The following is a 19,264-nucleotide window of genomic DNA, read 5'->3' as shown; positions in this document are numbered from 1 at the left end:
TGAATTAAAATCAAGGTTTCTTGAAAAAAAAAATCTAAATAGCTCAGATCTAAGGTTTTATAAGGTGCCCTGAGGTCATTAAACTGTTCTAAAGAAGGACAGGCATTTACTTTAGAACTGGCAAATCAGTATAGAATAAAGGGGATGGGGTCCCATTTCAGTATAGTGCCTACAGAAATTAAGACTTTGTGTTTGCTTTCCTCAAGAACTTTTCTGCCTCACATATTGACAGAAGAACATAAAGGCTGGATTAGTGCAACATGCTAGACTAGACATTGTCTTAGCCTGTTGCGTGAACCAAGCCAACATTTTGAGCCTTAATGACATTCCTTTCTTGGACACCTCCAGCCACATCTGCGGGCGATGGAGGTAGCACTGGTGGTCGGAAATAGCAAGGTGGTGAATGGAACATCATGGTGTAAGCCCCACCCCTTCTGTCCATGCATCATTCAAAAGGGGCGGGGCTTGTGTTGCGATGCTCCTTCTGCCATCCTGCTGATTTTAACCCTCCCGATACCACTGGACATAACACTTTATGTGAAGAAAATCCATTTGACTTTGTAACAAAGCTCAAGTTGCGTTCTGACAAATTCCAGGCAGCTTGAAGAGATTCTAAACTTTTCTGAAAGTTTAGAATTTCAGCAAGACTGGGCTAGATGACTAGAGGCCTAGTTTGATCCCTGTGTGTCCACTTAAGTTGCCCGTTTGTGGGGTTCTTAATGCTCCCTGAACTTGGTTGTTTGCTTGCAGACGTTTCATTACCCAACTAGGTAACATCATCAGTGTGCGGGAGTGTGGGGTTTGCTCCCTGTTTATATACAGTAGCTTGCCCTGCCAGGGTTGGTGGGGGTAGGGTTTTCTCCTTGGTGATTTCTTGATAAGAGTATTGTTTTCGGCCTGATTGCCCCTTTCTTCAGACTGATGAGGACTAGAATCTTATTGTACCTCTTCCTAATAGCAGGGCATTTGCTTTGTGTGTAGAAGGCCACAATCTGTGACACTCTTACGGAGGCCTGGGAAAGACTCCAGCCTGAATGGCTTACAGCAGTGTATCTCAACCTTGGCAACTTTCGGTTGTGTGGACTTCAACTCCCAGAATTCCCCAGCCAGCTTGGGAGTTGAAGTCCACACAACTGAAAGTTGCCAAGGCTGAGAAACACTGGTTTAGACAGCCAGCCTCTCTGATGTCAGTAGACTCTTATCAGCTGAGATGGACGTGTCCTCTGGTTGGATGATCATGATGAGGGTTAATTTGTGTTACTCACAAAGTCTCAGGTTTGGCCCCCACCTGCTCCAGGTGGAAAGGAGAAGCCACTCTTTGTCCTGGAGAGTCATCCTGGGGTGGTCGGAGGAGTGGTCTCTTGTTGCAGAAGGAAGTTGAGCGCATCTAAGACAGGGAACGTATAAGAACTGCTTCACCCTCTTAATCAACCACGCTTTCTCCAGTTTGGCTGGGGTACTCAATCCAGCATCCCTAATCCTCGCCCAGCCACCAACATGCTGGCTGTGACTGATGGGAGTTGCCATCCGGCCTATCTGGGGAGCCCCTAGGTTGGGAAAGCCTGACCTTGTAGTTGCTGCTAGTGGTGTTTGAAATTCCACTTCCCTGCCTGGTTCCTCTTAAAATGACATTTCAGAATCCTCTGCAACATCTGGAGGGCAGAATGAATGAGACAAGATTTCTTTTTCTTGCTTTTTCTTTTCAAACTCACGCAAGGGCTATAAAGGGGAAGAGCAATAACTTTTAGGGGGAAAAAAGGGAGGGGAGGGGAAGCAAAAAAGGCTGCCTTTTTTCTGCTTTATTATTATTTTTTTTATAGAGTTGGGAGGTCATTGTCTTGCTGGGGCCTTGCAAGCCTCTTCTCTTCAAGGCTGCCTCCTGACCTTGACCCCCTTGTGTGGGTCTGGAGGCAGCCTTGAAATCACCTGATCCCTCTAATTGGTAGTAAATAGGCAGCTGATAAGGTTTCTTGGAGCTGTCACTTTCTCCAGGCTGAGGGAGTTGTGGCTGGGTTCTTCCCTCCCCCCCCCCCATTATTTAAGGTGGCTCCATAGTATTATTTAAGGTAGGCTGTAGAAAGATTGCTCTGTTTGGTCTGTGGTGGCAAAAATTCATGAAAGCTTCTGCCTTTTAATACAATTTGTTAGTCGGAAAAGGTGCTGCCAGATGTCTGATTTTAAGGTAGAATGGGAATTCTTGTCCTTGGCTCCTTGGCAGAATGTTCTCTTCTGAATTCCTCTGCGCATTTTGAAAATAATAATAAGAATATCATCCAATAGATGGATAAAAATGCCAAATCCAGTCTAAATATCTGGCTGACTGTGTGACCAACAATAATCATTTACTGATTAGCCATGAAGCCATGTCAGAATACAAAATATAAAATACGGAACAGTCATAAGAATATATGTTAGAAAATACCTGTAGAGTAAAAGACATAAGTAAAAGAAAAAGCAAATCATATTTCTGAGTCACCCCTACAATTTTCCCATTCAGATGAATCCCAAGTAATATTCTTGGAAAACTGTATGGTCTGCTAAAAGATAAAGTGGTTTGTTTGATTTAATGTATTGTACAAGTCCAGCTGTTGTGGTTTGGAAACCAAAGTTTATGGCTTAGGAGGTTGGGCACACTCGGCCAATGTTGGCTTACACTATAGTTAAGCAAACTATGGTTAAATGCAGTATGTTTAGCAAATCTGTTCAGGTGTTCTCCAGTTTCTCCAACCTGATGCCTGCCACGTGTGCTGGACTACCCCTCCCATCACTTCAGGCAAATGAGTGGGGATGATGGGACTGTAGTTTGATGCATTTAGAGGGTGCCAGTTGAAGAAAGCTAGTGTGCGCCACGAGAAGAAGGATTCTCTCCAGTCTCTTTTTAACTCTTTTTAAAAGACTGTTTTTAAACTCTCTGGCTCTTTACTTGAGCGTAAAAATTTGCACTGCTGGGATCCTGGTCAGCTATTCCTGCGAGCTTTCCCCTGATGTCTTTGCACTAACGATGCCATGATGCTCTGTGATATGTTCTTTTGCAATAACCGTTCCAAAGTAGTTTTGCTTTTAACCTCAAAGCAGAATCCATCAACTGCCCCTTCTTTTAAATACTGTACAGAGGTACATTTGCTCTATCCCCTCACTGACTCCTGGGCATGGATGTCCACAGAGGACAGGCACGGGCAGGGGGTGGAGAAATGATTAAATGCGTGTCACAATGGCACAGCGCAAACCATGTGATTGACGTACATGTGTGCAATGACAAGATGCGAGTACGGGAGGCTAGGGCTTGCATCGTGATGCGCGTGTCATCCTTTTCATGTCACTGCAGTTTGTAGCAGGTGCCTGTGCTTTTGTGGTACTGTACCAGTTTATTTTTTTCCACCTTTGTTTCTTTTTGAGTCCTGCCAGCCAGCCAGGGATCCCCAAGTAGCTAACTGACATCACAGTGATGCACAGAGACTTTTGAAACTGGCAGCAGCGATGAAAGGAGCGAGCGGCACATAAAGGTCCTAAATGAATACATTTAGAAACAAGAAAAGCCCAGTTTAGTCTATATGGTTTTCTTGGAATGGTTACTACTGCCTTCTCCTGCACAGGGTGAAATGGTGCTTTTGCCACGATCCTATGTGGTCGCTAAGAATCAACCCTGCCTTGATGGCATGCTATCAGTCAAATGTAGTCCAGCCTTCACACTGGACGCCCTCCAGATACCAGAAACTTCCCCACAGTGGCCAAGCTTCTGCAAAACTCTGCTCTGTATTTCGAAGCTCAAAAAAGATGGCTTTTTGCGGTTCCCCCAATGGCTGACATTGAGTCATTGCTGAGTCTGACCTTGGAGATAAGGCATAACCATTATGACTAGTAGGCTCTGAAGCCTAATCTTCCATGAATCTAACTCATGCCTTTTTAAAGCCAGCTAAATTGATGGACATGTGCTGATTCCACGAAAAGTAAATTAAGCCCATTTAGAGTGAGGGTAATATTGACGGGGGGGGGGCAGGATAACACAGCCACCCTAGCTAATCAGGAATTAACCAAACAATCGGATGAAACTTCCTAAAAATTAGGTTTGAAGCTGCTGAAGATTTTCAGCTGAGCATCCTGCCGTGCACAGACAGCCAAGTCTGCCTACAGACCTAAGCCTGCCCCGGGTTTAATTGTACCCAGGAGAGATAAACTTTCTGGATTTGGAAAAGAAGGCGGCATTAGACCAGGGTCTCAATTAGAAGCCGAGACTAAAAAGGTTGGATCTGGGCATCAAGTTACACCGAAACTCAGACTTATCAGCGAAGGCAGTAACTCCCCGGGTTGGATGGAGGTGGTCTGGCAGCCTAGCCATTCTTAAGATGCTGCTGCCGTTGTCTCTGACATTATCAGTCTGGAGCAGTTGCAGCCTCTCCCCCTCCCTGTGATAATGCCCTTTTTTTCTCCAGCGTCAGCAAAAAAAAAAAATTCTCAGCCTATTCCTCTGCAACAGCAGCGCTGCTGGAGCAGGCGCAAAGTCTTTGCCAGACCAAAGCTTTTGCATCTGCTTAGCATCTCAATCAGACACCCCTCCTTGCTTGCCGGGCCCAAATTGAAAGAAAGCATGGACAGGACCCCAGAAGGCAATTTAGTCAAGCCCTTGCCTTTGCTGTGGGGTGGGGGTGTCCCAACCCTGCCGGGATCCCAGCTGTAATAGTTCTTTCAGCCGAAGCAAATAGAGCCTATGCGAAAAATGCAGGAGATCTGGGCATCCATTTCTTTTTTCTTTTTTCTGTCTTCCCCCAACCCAACCAGCATCCTCAGTATTTTGCACAGGGCCTAAGCTGTGACTGCAGTGGGGGAAGGGAGGAGAGGATGGTGTGTGTGTGGGGGGGGGTGAAGGTTTCTCCCAGTTGCACGATAGGAGGTCAGTGCTGAAAGTCAAAACCATTGCAGCGTAATAGTAATCAATCTCTCGCCATCGATCAAATTGGATCGCGCCTCCGCTCAGCATTCTGGCAAGAAAAGGCCCATCCGTGTTGGTGTGGGGGAGGAAAGGATGAGGTGGGGGGTGGATATTTTTACGGGGAGGAAAAACACGATTCGAAAAGTTGCTGAATTGACACAGGAGCTGGGGCGACGGGTCATCGGAACTCTCGCCTTGGGCCCAGCTTGCTTGCAAAGAGGCAGCCAGAGATAAAACTCTTGAGTTGGGAGACCTGCTTTCTAGAGGATCCCATTGAAACGATGGGTGCAGACTGGGAACGTGAGGCAGCCTTGTAGCTTCTTCCACTGAGCACCATACCGAAACCTTTCTTTCTCGGGGGGGGGGGTTCTTCGGAAGAAGATTCTCCCCAGCTTACAAATTGGGGGCTGAGCTCAGGTTGTGCTTCTTATTCTGGGGTCAGATTACTTTCCCTGGTTCCAGCGACATCCTGTTTCTCAAACTTAGCAACTTTAAGAGGTGTGGACTTCAGCTCCCACAATCCCCCAGTCAGCAATACTGGCTGGGGAATTCTGGGAGTTGAAGTCTACACCTCTTAAAGTTGCTAAGACTGAGAAACACTGGACTAGAGTTTGGGATTATGTTCAGAAAATTCAGTCCAAATCTTCACTTAGCCAAGAAATTTGGCCAATCACTTTTTTCAACCTGATCTACTCCACAAAACTGTTGCAAGAATAAAATTGTGGGTGGCAGGGAGAGAGTACGAACCATATGTGCTTTGAACCTTGAACAGTACTCTGTTAAAAGAAAGACAGGTTATAAATGAGATTCCACTTCCCACACTACTGTGCAAATGCAAAAACAGTTATCATGCTGCTTTTGTACTTAGAATTTCTTCTCTAATCCAAGAATATGTAACAAGCTGCATACAGATAGTCCTTGTTTAGCGACTGCCTCATTTAGCGACCATTTGCAGTTACAATGTTGATGAAAAAGTAACTTTACAACCAATCCTCGCATTTACAACCATTGCAGGTCTGTAAAGCAAAGGAAAGCTGATGGAAGATTATAAGCACAGTTGCAGTTTCACTTAGTGACTGCTTCACGTAATGACTGAGTTGCCTGTCCCAGTTGTTGTCACTAAACAAGTTCTACCAGTATATTAACTTAGGGATGAATATGGCATGGTCTAAGATGCTACAACTCTAATTGGGTCTAGCCAGCATAACCAATGGTGAAACAATGGATGTTGCAACCCAGCAATTTTTGAAGAGCTAGATGTGTGTGGGTTGCTTGCTCCCATTTCACCCAAATATATGCTTTTTTTTGTTTGTTTGTTTGGCATGCATTCATAGAAAAATACACCTGTGTAACCTGCATGTGAAGATGACATCTATACCTGATGATTAGGTACATCAACATTTAGGTACATTTACAAGAGTAAATGCAAAAACTACAGGGGATTACTGTAGTTAGTTAAGAATGCCTAGGAATGTGTTTGGCAGAATTCTAATTGAAAGGTACAAGAGGTGTCAATGAGCAAAATTTGGGAAGCGCAGTGTGGTTTTATGCCAGGCAGAGTGTGTGCAGAACAGATTTGGCTCATTTGCAGGTTATTGAGCAATATCTGAATCCAAGAAAGAAAGTCGATTGTACTTTTGTAGATTTAGAAAAAAATAATATCTTTGCATGATGGAATGTTTTGATAGAATGTTGATTCTTGAATGTGTGAAGAGGATATGTGATGGTAATAAAGCATGTCTGAGAATAAATAGAATGCTTCGTACATGGTCTAATGTATTTGTGGATAAAAGTATAGGAATGCTTGTGGTAATATTAGAGGTGTGTTGGTTGAGGAGATGAATGTGCATGTTCTTTTCTGTGCAGAGGATGTTGGGCAATTGGTTGAGAACCTGAATGATTTGCAGTGAATATTAGAAAGATTGTATAATGCAGCAGGGAGTATGAATTAATGCCCTTCTGGAAAGGGAAAATGGAGTTGACAATAACTAGTTATACGTAAATGGTGAAAAACAGAGCAAGTAGATGAATGTATGTATCTTGATATCATGTTTACTAAAGAGGATACAATAGAGAAATTTTGTGATGTGAAAATGCTGATAGAAAAGTAATAGATGATAGGTGGTCTATTGTGAGAGATGAATGGATGTTGAGAGAAGCAAAAACGGTCTGCATAAGAGTGTATTTCTGCCTACTTTTTATATGGAAGTGAGAGTTAGGTATGTCAGGAGAAACAGAAGTTAGACAGAGGGAATGGGACACTTGAGAAATGTGGATGGAATCTAAGGGATAGAGTCAAGAATGAATGGGTGCTGAATGAATGGAGAAGGAATACAGACAGTGTGTTGAGGTGGTTTGGTCATATAGAAAGAATAAATGAGGATCAAATTGCACATCAGATATATGAAGGAAGAGTGAATGGATTGAAAGAAATAGGTTCACCAGAAAGTCATGGTTGAATAGAATGAATGAAATCCTCAAAAAGAGAGATTAGAGAGATTTAATGAACAAAGGCAATGGATGAACCAAATGAACAAAACCAATGTATGTGGTTTACTGAACAAAACCAATATACATGGTTTTATTCAAATGTTTTAGGCTGCCCAGAGTTGCTTTTTGTGAGATGGGTAGCTATATAAATGTGATAAATAAATAACTAAGGTGGAATATGGACGTGGTGGTTTTGCACAGACACAACAGTACAAGAGGTGTAGTGAATGAGGTTGGTGTAAATCAAATTTAGCTATATTTCCTTTTCTCCTGCCTTTAATTTCTTCAGCTTACTATTTCTTTTGTCTTTTCTGCACATCGCATTATGTTGCTTATTCTGAAATGAGAAAGTGTGATGAGTAATATACATATCTATGTATGTATGTAGGCGTACATCAGAAGAAGTCCCTGCAAAAAATGTGTATGAATTTTCATGCAGACATGTTATCCAGAAATGACAAGCAGCTGCAGGAATGGGATGGGGAAACGGGCTTCAAAAAATTCTGCCCTCTGGATCCTGGAATAGAGTCACCCATCCCTATAAACCATGTGAAAAGGCTGAACATTTTAAATATTACGGCAAAACTGGTACTTGTTAAGGAAACACTAACTTTGATGCCAGGAGTCATGGTGGGAGAGCAGGTAACTGGAGCTGTACAGTTTCCTTTTCAGGTGTGCAAGCATTGTAGGAAGACTAGCAGGTGCAGCCAAACCGTGGGGTTGACCTGAGCTCATCATACACGCAGAGGGCAAGGAATTGTCACCTATTATATATTATTTTCCTGCTCTTCAAATTGGCAAGAGGCCACCTCCTCCTCCCGTCCACCCCCACCCTCCACCCCCCACCCCCGGAAGGAAGAAAAGCAAGCAGATGGCCACAATCTGCCAATTTTTGTTTATATGCCAGGCTTTGCGTCTGTGCCACCCTCTTGTGCCAAGCTCATGGGCAGCCCACTCTTCCCTGGTGGAGGGAGGTGCCCAGTGCCAATATAGTTAGGTTTCTTGGGTTTTGCAATTTCTTGAGCTCAGCAGGCAGGCGAGAAGGCTGCCCATTCTCTTGCTTAAATTGGAGGTGGGGCGGGAGTGGGAGGCTGCCCTTCTCAGCTACTGCCTGTGGGAATACAATTTGGCTGTGGCTTCTTAAGGAGTCGTTAACGTTGCTTCCAAATTTCAGGCGCTCTCCTATTTCTTTGAATAACTTTTGTTGTTAAATGACAATAAGATTAAATCCAGCTTCTCCTTCTCTCTGAGATGTTTGTGGTCACAAAAGATCACTTGGCACCTGACATGTCATCTAGGAGTAGCATGTCCATCACATCCAAAAAGCAAGATAGCCCATTGTCTGTCTTTTCAAGCTCATGAAAATTCCCAAATATTGTTTTATCCCGTGATGATTCTCTCTCCTCCCAAAGTCCACAGTGAACTTCGTTTTAAAAGACGGTCCAGGAATGTCTTACGCAAGTGGAAAATTTCTACTAAATTTCACCTCTTCTCATTTGTTCAGATTGCCTCTGGATTTGTTGCATGTTTGTTCTGTTTAAAAAGTGACTCTCAGAGTTACCCTCTGAAGTTTGCTAGAGGCCAGCAAGAGGCAATCTAGAGTTCCATGTCCAAAAGCATCTACTGGGCCAAAATATCTAAATTGCTCACTGCCTTGTTGGAAATAAGGAGTCACTGAGATGTGTAAGATGTAAGAAATAATTTTGGATTACTGATTTTATGCATTAGATTTATATTCTACTTTCCTTCAGGAGCTTAATGTGGGAGCTTAATTCAGGAACTTAATGTAGGGTAATTACTACAACCATACTCTGAGATAGGTTAGGATGAGAGACAGTGATTATTTAAACCAATAAGTGAGCTTCCAGGGCTAAAGGTGGATGTGAGCATGGGTCTTCCTGATCCTAGTTGAACACCTTAACCACCATGCCCCACTGGCTCTTCAGTGACAGAAGTGCTTTGGGTGTTCTTTGTGATGCTATCTAGTATCAGCCTTTGCTTCAAGATGTGTCAGAACTGTCTAAGAATGGTCTATTGGAGGATGGACCTTCTCCCCCAAGATACTTCAAATTTTTCTTGGACCAGGATGACCAGAGTTCCAAGAGTAAAAATTAGGACATATTACTTTGTATAAATTTGCGTATTTACTAAAGTTCATCCATAACTAAGTACTGATGCAGTTGCAATTAGAGTCACTGTATCTGGGCTGCAAAAACCCAGAGGACTACAGATAGTCCTCGAGTTATGACCATTCGTTTGGCGGCTGTTCAAAGTTACGGCAGTGCTGAACAAATGGTAGTTATGCCCGGTCCCCAAAGTTACAGTCTTTGCAGCACCCCTGCAATCATGTGATCAAGGCCAGCAGGGCCAGCAAGCACAGGGCAGCAAGACCAGCAGAGGTGGCAGAGTGCAAGGTGACCAAAAGGGCAGAGATAGGGGGGAGATAGGTGGGGGGGGAGTTGAAGAGGAGGCAGTCCCTTACCTTACCAAGGCTCGGGCCTGGGAGGGACCAAGCCAGGCGTGGCTTGGATTGGGGTGGGTCCTTGGCTAACAACTGGTGGATTCGGTTAATGATGGCAACCAGGACTGTCAGGATTGCGGTTGCTAAGTGATGTAGTCATGTGATGTCACGCTTTACGACCACATTGCTCAGCTATGGAAATTCTGGTCCCAATTGCCATCATAACTCAAGGACTACCTACATTGCTACATAGAAGCAAAGATTGATTGATTATGTGCCGTCAAGTCATTGCTCTTAGCAACCACAGAGATAGATTTTCTCCAGGACAATCTGTCCCTAACGTGGTCCTTCAGATTCCTCAATGGTGCCCCTGTCACCACTGTAACCGAGTCCAACCATCGTGCTGCTGATTGTCCTCTTCTTTTCTTTCCTTCCACCTTTCCCAGCATTAGAACTTTCTCCAGAGAGCTAGGTCTTCGTACAAAATCTCCCAAGTAGGATAATTTGAGCCTGATAGGAGCAGAGATATCAAAAATTCTCTTTGCTTCTTTCTAGTAGTCATCCAGAATCTTGCAGCCCTGATCTCATAGCTCTTGATGCAATGAATGGCAAATGTGAATTTCTTCCCCAGGCTGGTGCAAGCCTTCTACTGCTCTTGTCACTGAAGTTTCCTACTTCTCACTCTGCTTTTTTCTCTGGCCAGGTGGATTGGGCTTCTGAAAACCAAGGCATTTTTCTGTATTTGTGGTACATGCCAGGCACCCAGAATACCTCCCACAAAATTTGGATACATCTGGTCACTCCGTGTTAGACAAAAACTGAAATATCACTGCGGGGAAGGGGAGAATAAGGCAGTCAGATCCTCAGGGCCGTGAACGTTGCTTCTCTCTGAGATTTGTTTTTAGCCAAAGCCACAGACTGCAATCTGAAGCCAATTCCTTATTTATTGGGGTGGGTCACTGGGTGAGAAAGTAGTGACCACAAGGCTGCAGAACATTTGTATTTCTGTGGGCGTGTGGGAGTTTTGCTGCATTGCTGTTTTTGCACTGAACCATTACAGGGTGGCTTTTGGGGGCTGGTTGTTGCCTCCTTAAGCCAATGGAAATACTTGGGCATATTAATGGCGTCAGCCGATGATTCCTTTAATCCTCGTAAAGGATGTGGGCATTCAAAGTATTTATATTTCAATACTGATGGTCAAGGCACAGTTGGAAAACTGTGTCCAGTTTTGGGTGCCAGATTGCAAGAGAATATTGATACAATGGAATATGTCCAGGACGAGGGAGATCAGGATGATGAGCTTATTGTATGCCTGGCAACTATATCTTGTGAGGGAGCAGTTAGAGAAGGGTTTCTCAATCTTGGCAACTTTAAGATGAGTGGACTTCAACTCCCAGAATCCCCCAGCCAGCATGGCTGGCTGGAGAATTCTGGAAGTTGAAGTCCACTCATCTTAAAGTTGCTAAGGTTGAGAAACACTGACTTAGAGAGTAAGAGGTAGCATGATTGCTCTCTTCTACTATCTGAAGAGCTGTAGGAAGAAGAGAGAGCAGATCTGCTCTCTTGGAATTCAGTGGGACTAGAACAAATGGGGAGCCGGAAATTATGGGGAGCCGGATTTCACTTAAACATAAGGAGAAACCTTCTAATAATGCAAGGCCTTTGGCGGTACAGTAGAGCTAGTTTTTTTCACTGTGGATAAGGCAGTGAAGCCTGGATAGCCGTCTATCACAAAAAGACTGTAATAGCTTCCAATACCGCAGCCTGGGCTATGAGCTCCTCTGCAACTTTATTCTAATTATGTGATCAACATAACACTGGATATTGGGTGGCTTTTACAGTACAGAGGAATCCACCTCCCCTGAGTCAGTGGAAGAGGCAGCCCATGGGTCTCCCAGATCTTGTCCAAAATAGGAGAAATGTCTCTGGGTCCCCGGCAGCATAGGGTTTCCAACCATGGATGGCCTCTGAACAGTTTACAAGCAACTTATGAAGGCAACTGCTGGCCCCTGTTGTTTGTCCCACTCTCTCATATGTGGAGGCAGAGTGCCTTGGCTTACAAGGATCTACTTGATGAAATTACATATTTATAGTGCCCAGAATCCTTCCAAGTTGATAAAACATCATGGGATAAAGCCAACAGAGAGTACGAAGATCTGAAAACTCCCCAAGAATCCTCTAAAATTCCTGGTGAGGAGAAAGGAAATGTTTCCTATCTGGCACTGAACAAAAAAAACTTCATGTAGGTACCTGGTAAGCCTCTCTGAGGAAGGCACCAAGGAAAGGGCTACAGGTACAGGGGTCTCTGCAGATTCAAGGTGGTGGCCACAAACATGCCACTGAAGTCCTGCTACCTTTTTTACATCTGTCTTCAGTGGCTGCCATCTTCATCCCCTCCCTGCAGACACCTGTGACAGATTTTTTTTCTCTAGTGGCCTTCTGTTTTGGCGTAGGTTGTGGGAACCTCTGGAGTAGGGATGAGATGGTTACCTCTGGATTCGGGTAGGTCAATACAGGAGAATCTAATCCAGTGTTTCTCAACCTTGGCAACTTTAAGATGTGTGGACTTCAACTCCCAGAATTCCCCAGCCAGCCATGCTGGCTGGGGAATTCTGGGAGTTGAAGTCCACACATCTTAAAGTTGCCAAGGTTGAGAAAATTTGTAGTCTTTCAGGAAATCTGGTTCCAAGCCACTTAACTCTGCAAAGGTTAAAGTCAGTACTCCAGATTGGAAGGGTCCAGACTTAAACTGGTGGCTGGTGCATTGACATATGGATCAGTCACATTAACAGTCTAATAATCTAATCCAACCTCATTTTGGATTAATGGTGTTTGCAGATCATCCCAAAGGCAGACAGTAATCTATTGCAGTTAATATCTGTCGAGACAGTTCTTCATGAATTCTTTTTGTCTGTCTCCTTCCTTCCTTCCTTCCTTCCTTCCTTCCTTCCTTCCTTCCTTCCTTCCTTCCTTCCTTCCTTCCTTCCTTCCTTCCTTCCTTCCTTCCAAAAATAATCTTGAAGTAAGCCACTCTTGACCTTCCTTGGGGCAGGGATTTCCTTCTATTAACAGGGCACCAGGGACAGATTGTCATTTTCTAAAAAAAGATGGAAAAGCACACCTTCCTTTTCAGAATCCTGCCTGTGCCACTTTATAAATTTCCATCGCGGAGGGCGGAACAGATGAAAACACCCTGAAATAACCATCACAAAAGGAGAACTGCGTCCTTCTGATGAGATGTTTCTAATGCTGGTGGCGGGCTCGGAGGATCCTTCAGAGTTGCCTTTTCTGTGTCCCATCTATCATTGATGAGAGCTTGGCAAGGCATCTCTGGCGCCCAGTTTGTAGGCTAGGCTGCCGTTTGCCAACCCTGGGTCTGAGTGTGCAGACGGCTGTGGGCAAGGACCTTTGGCAAGCGAAGCCCTGGAGCAAGGGGCTGCTCTGTCACCGGGAGACCCATGGCTCCCACGTTGTGTGGGAGGGAATGCCGCTCAGCTGCTCCCTCGCTGTTTGTGGCTGTTGAATTAAAGATGAAATGGGAAGTCTGGCATGCACCTGTTCCCCTCCCCTGCTCCTTCCCGCTTTGGCAAACTCCTTGCCCTCTAATGGGTTTGCAGTTACCCGGTTGGCAGCAGGCCTGCCTTCATTCAGTGCCACGATGGCGGCAGCTGCCGGTGCTTTCCCTCCCTCCCTTCCCCTCCCCAACCCTTCTCTCGCACCGAGTTTCTCTGCCAGGAACTCCATTAGAATCACTCGTCCTATTTTGGCAGACAGAAGGAGGCCAGGGCGGATTGTCTCTTGGGACGCAGCTTTCCAAACTTGCCAGCTGCAGGGGTTTGGGGAGGTGGGGGGCCTGGGAAGGGATGTTCACATGGGAAGACTTTGAGGAGCGGAAAGGGGTGGGGTTGGAAGTGGACAGGGATTCCCCAGGTAGATCCAAAGGGAACACAAAAGCTTTTTTTTCTAGATGACATCAATAGCTGTTTCTGCCCAGCATTCTGTTTCTTAATGTTTCTCAACCTTGGCAACTTTAAGACGAGTGGACTTCAACTCCCAGAATTCCCCAGCCAGCCATGCTGGCTGGGGAATTCTGGGAGTTGAAGTCCACTCGTCTTAAAGTTGCCAAGGTTGAGAAACACTGTTCCAGGAGCTGACCCAAAAGATGTCGAACAATGCTGGCCTCCTTTGGGGTAGATTTATACCCTTGAATAACACACACACATGCTTATCTACACACTCAACACACAGGAACTCCAGATGTATGGGGGCAACAGCTTGAGTTCTTAGTCACAATCTGGCATCTGCACAATTATTTCTTTCGTTGACAAAATACGATTATGCTGTATCTTATATTTAGACTTGGTCATGACTCCCTTCAATCCCATTAATTTTGCTGGCTGTAGCAGTGTTTTCTGAACTTGGTGACTTCAAGAGACATTGACTTCAACTCCCAGCATTCTCATCAATGGCCATACTGGCTGTAGAATTCTGGGAATTGAAGTCCACGTGCTTAGAACTGGCAAAAGTTGGGAAACACTGCCAAAGATCTTTTCCTTTAAAATGTATCAGCTGCCCTTCCCAGAAAGGACAATTTACAGCATTCTTGCCTGAGTGCAACCAGTTTTATGTTAACAATGTCAGCCTTTGTTGGAAAGGTTTTGTATGATTTTCTTCACCTTCTTTTATCCTTACAACAGCTCTGCGAAGTAGATTAGGGTGGGAGAGAAGAATTAGCTCAGCACTATGGCTGCATTTCCATGACTTGTTAAGCTAAAATATGCTTGGTTGTGCTGCCTTGTGTGGTGTGAATATAGCCTGGAGGTTTTAGGGCTGAGCCACAGTGTCCCACTTTGTCAACTTGGAAATGGGTTATTGGAATACCCAGGAGTGACTTATGCTGCCCACCTTCAATTTTCATTTCACTGGTACAAATTGGAGAAAGATCCCCCCAGTTATTAAGCTTTCCCAGTCTTAATCATCATCTTTAGAGCAGTGTTTCTCAACCTTAGCAATTTTAAGATGTGAGGACTTCAACTCCCAGAATTCCCCACCCAGCAAGACTGACTGGGAAATTCTGGGAGTTGCAGTCCACATGTCTTAAAGTGGCCAAGGTTGAGAAACACTGCTTTAAAGTATCTCCCTATGGGCAGTAAATTAGAGCAATGCTCTGATGTGCTAATTGTCTGCATGGAGAGAGTTTTTTGTTAATGTTGGGGAACATATTGTTTTCCTGTATTCAAGTCCAGAACTGGTGCTCAGACATGGAGCCTACCAAGCAGCAGCCCAAGGTGAGAATGTTTCTGAGCACGTGCAGAGTGTATTTCCCAGAGAATAACCAGTGTCCTAGAGGGAGTGAAGAACTCTGAGTGACTGAGCAACTCACAGTTTGATTTAAGCTCCAGGGCCTCTTTCTCTTTAAAAATTGAACAGTACATTCCCTGTTGCCTTCATTTTTTTTTAATGTGTGCTCAGCAAAAGAAGGGAAATCTTATCCAAAGTGATAACTTTATCTGAAGTGCTTTAGGACCTGACTGTATGAATGTAAACTGATTTCGGTGTCAGGGGCTGTGGATAAAGCTGAAATCACCTTGGAGATCCTCCAGTCCAACTCTGATCAAGCCAGGAACCAGGTGTCTGCGTGTGTAAAAAAGTTGATTGCATGCCATCTTGATTTCTTTAACTTTACCCCCACCCCTCAGCCCTCGGGCAGTTCTCACAGTTCAGCAGTGTTTCTCAACCTTGGCTACTTTAAGACATGTGGACCAACTCCCAGAATTCCCCAGCCAGCATGGCTGGCTGGGGAATTCTGGGAGTTGAAGTCCACCCGTCTTAAAGTTGCTGAGGTTGAGGAACCCTGCCCTAAATCAATGGAATTTTTCACAGCTTACTAATCCTGTTTACATCCTGCTCTTCTCTTAATGACTTTTGGTTGCCCTCTGAGGTCCATCTCCCTTCACTATTTTCTCCTCATTACAACCCAGTTGAGAGAATGCAACTTGCTCAAAGTTCCTACATTTCACGGATGAGTTAGGTGAAACCATACAAGCTCTGGACTGCATCGGTACTGTTGAATTATTTTTGATAGCATTTGAAAGATGACATTCAAGGGAGTGCAGTATTTGACGATGGACGGGGAGGGAGGAAGGAAGGAAGGGAGGAAGGAAGGAAGGAAGGAAGGAAGGAAGGAAGGAAGGGAGGGAGGGAGGGAGGAAGGGAGGGAGGGAGGAAGGAAGGAAGGAAGGAAGGGAGGAAGGGAGGGAGGGAGGAAGGGAGGGAGGGAGGAAGGAAGGGAGGGAGGGAGGGAGGGAGGAAGGAAGGAAGGAAGGAAGGGAGGGAGGAAGGAAGGGAGGGAGGGAGGGAGGAAGGAAGGGAGGGAGGAAGGAAGGAAGGAAGGAAGGAAGGAAGGGAGGGAGGGAGGGAGGGAGGAAGGAAGGAAGGGAGGGAGGGAGGGAGGGAGGGAGGGAGGAAGGAAGGGAGGGAGGGAGGAAGGGAGGAAGGAAGGAAGGAAGGAAGGGAGGAAGGGAGGGAGGAAGGGAGGGAGGAAGGAAGGAATGAAGGAAGGAAGGGAGGGAGGGAGGGAGGAAGGGAGGAAGGAAGGGAGGAAGGGAGGAAGGAAGGAAGGAAGGAAGGGAGGAAGGAAGGAAGGAAGGGAGGAAGGAAGGGGGGGGGAGGACAACCTCTTGGATCATACCAAATGCCCATAAGTCGCACATCTTAAAAGTTGAAGTCCACACGTCTTAAAGTCGCCAAGGTTGAGAAACACTGGAATATAATATAGTTGAAGAATCCTGAATGAATGGTCATCTGGACTGGAGAACCGTGTACCTCCTGAGACAGACTGTTCCACTGTCAAACATCATTTTGGTCCCTTTTGATCTTAAGATAATTAATTCTACAATGTTTATAGTATGCTTGTTGGACACTTCAGAGAATATTCAGGATGGGAGGGCAACAGCCTTCAGTGTGTTGGAAGTGTAAAATGGTGGAGAAGGTTGTCCTGCTATTGCCCTGGTTTGGCTTAGTGTCCATCAGCTTGTGAATATGATTTTGGAAAGATTAATATGATTTAAAAGCTGTCAGGGTGATTTTGAATTATGTATCCAAACTTTGGAATTAGGATAGCATGAGGAACTCCAGACCTACAAACTATGGGTTACAGCAAAAAAATATTCTATTAAGATGGAAAGATAACGCCACCCCAGGTTTTACAATCTCAGATTGATGATCTGCGGTCATTTTCTGCTTATGAACTGGCTCTTTATCGATGTAATGGAAAAACTGATCAATATTAGTTAGTCGAAGGTTTAATGCTGTGTTTAAAAACAGAGCTGTTTTTTTCTTTTTTTGTTTGTCTGCTGTTACTGTTTTGTGTGTGCGTGTGTTTTGTTCTTTTTCTGCACACTAAAGCAATTTTAAAACACATGTTTCTCCTAGTGCTTAGCCTAAATCAGCTTCCTTGTCATTTCAACTTTCAAATCCTGTTTTCTGGTACAAGGCATCTCGGTTCACCGATAGCACCTCCTCGGTGGGTGTTTTTTTTAAAGCCTAAGAACAATTTTGAAATTGTCGGAGTGGATTGGACCGAAGAGTCGTCCCATCCAGAGATCAGCTTGCCTGTTCATTGCTGCTGTAGTTTTGTCATTTTATGCTAGTCTTTGACCAGAATAAAGACGGTTGTTGAACTCAGTGGGATATGCTTAGAATCTCAGAGTTTGTTACATCAGACTGCAGAAAGGCAGGATATATTTTAATTCCACATATGTAAGAAAACTAGCACTTCAGGCAGAGATCACCTCTAGGCCGTTGTTTTCGTGCTACTTTTCCACAGGCAAGGAGATCAGTGTTTTCCTTGTGGAGAAAATTTGATAGCATTCAGTCTTCAGTTTGCTAGTGATCAGAAGCGATGGGGTTTAGGATTCTACCACCACATCCTGCATAGCGTGTAAGTCATCTTTTAGAAGGTTTAGACCAGTGCTTCTCAACCTTGGCAGCTTTAAGATCTGTGGACTTCAACTCCCAGAATTCCCCAGCCAGCCATGCTGGCTGGGGAATTCTGGGAGTTGAAGTCCACGGATCTTAAAGTTGCCAAGGTTGAGAAACACTGGTTTAGACAGATCTGAGTTCAAATCCCTATTCAGCCATGCCAATAGAAAAACCAGGATTTGGCCTTAAAGGAACATACTCTGCAGTTAACCTTTGAAAAGCCTAAGTTACTTTGGGGGAGAAGTCCACATCCTACTGGAGCTCGGAGGATGCATTTAATATACAGATGATGAAAAGGAGCTGTTGACAACTACAACAAAACACAAAAGCCAACATTAAACTGGTGAATTGATTTTGCTTTGCTTTCAGCGTTCTGCTCTTTTTTATCTTTGATGTTTCGTGGGTGTGCTGTTTGTACTAATAAAAATTTAAAGAATAAGTAAAAAGGCAGCGATTGTGGTGGTACCGCTCCCTTTGCCAATGACCTCCTTCATTTAAGCCCATTTGACTGCTTTGACTTTTTTTCGAGGCGAGGTGAAGACTTTTTTCCATCCTCCTTCATTTTCTTTTGAAAGGACTTTTCACACTTTTGCTGTTGGCTTTAAATTTATTCAGCAGCCGTTTTGAATTGGGTTTTGGCTATAGATAATGTTATCGGATTTTATACTTTTAGCCTTATTTTGTGAATCACATGGGGAGGGTCAGCTATTTGGCGGTATAGAAATGAGGTTAAGAACAGAATAAGGCAACTATCTAGTATGACAGGATGTACCCATTTTCTTGAGAATCTTCATTTTCATCCAGTGAATGCACCTCTTTTTTAAAAAATTGCCAATGTGTAGCAACAAATGCTTTTCACAGAAATGAATTTGAAAAAAGAATGATATAGATGTCGTGGGGAGGGGGAGATGAAAAAGGGCATTATTGGGGACGAAGAATTTCATCTGTATTGTACTGGACCTTTTACACAGTGCATAACATGAATTGCATAATCAGACTTATCGGTGTGAGATTCCTGAGTGTTGCCACCTTTCTTTCTTAATTTAAGGAGGGTTTATAAATAATGAAAAGAACAACAGAAAGACACGCAGTATAGCTGGGTTTTCTAGCAATCAGCATCGCCCACGCCATCACAAAGACCTCTTTGCGGTTCCCCCCCACCTATCCCACCCCTGGCATGGCTGGAGACCCCTCCTCACCATCTGATGAAAGGGAATCTGTTGCTTGCCACCAAGCTCTTTTTGTAGCACATAACAGGCAGACAGACGGCTCCCATTTGGAGCGACCCTCGGCCTTGGCATCGCCACCGGCCTGGGAAAACCCGACACCAGCTGTCTCCTTGGCGCTTGTGGGCACCCTGGTGATGAGGCTGAGCAGATGGCAATGCCAGCTTTGGGCAGATG

At 44.6% G+C, this 19,264-nt stretch overlaps 1 protein-coding gene across 11 annotated transcripts in view; it reads left to right on the top strand.

Moving 5' to 3' along the window:
* NFIC (nuclear factor I C) overlaps positions 1–19,264 on the top strand; it is a 135,735-nt gene that overhangs the window by 46,391 nt on the left and 70,080 nt on the right. The window lies entirely within an intron of this gene.

This window comes from Python bivittatus, unplaced genomic scaffold (assembly GCF_059951505.1).
Source record: "Python bivittatus isolate LINGU-HERP-01145 unplaced genomic scaffold, Pbiv_v1 ctg000580_np1212, whole genome shotgun sequence".
NCBI classification, from domain to species: Eukaryota; Metazoa; Chordata; class Lepidosauria; order Squamata; family Pythonidae; genus Python; species Python bivittatus.
This window is presented reverse-complemented; position numbering and strand designations above follow the sequence as displayed.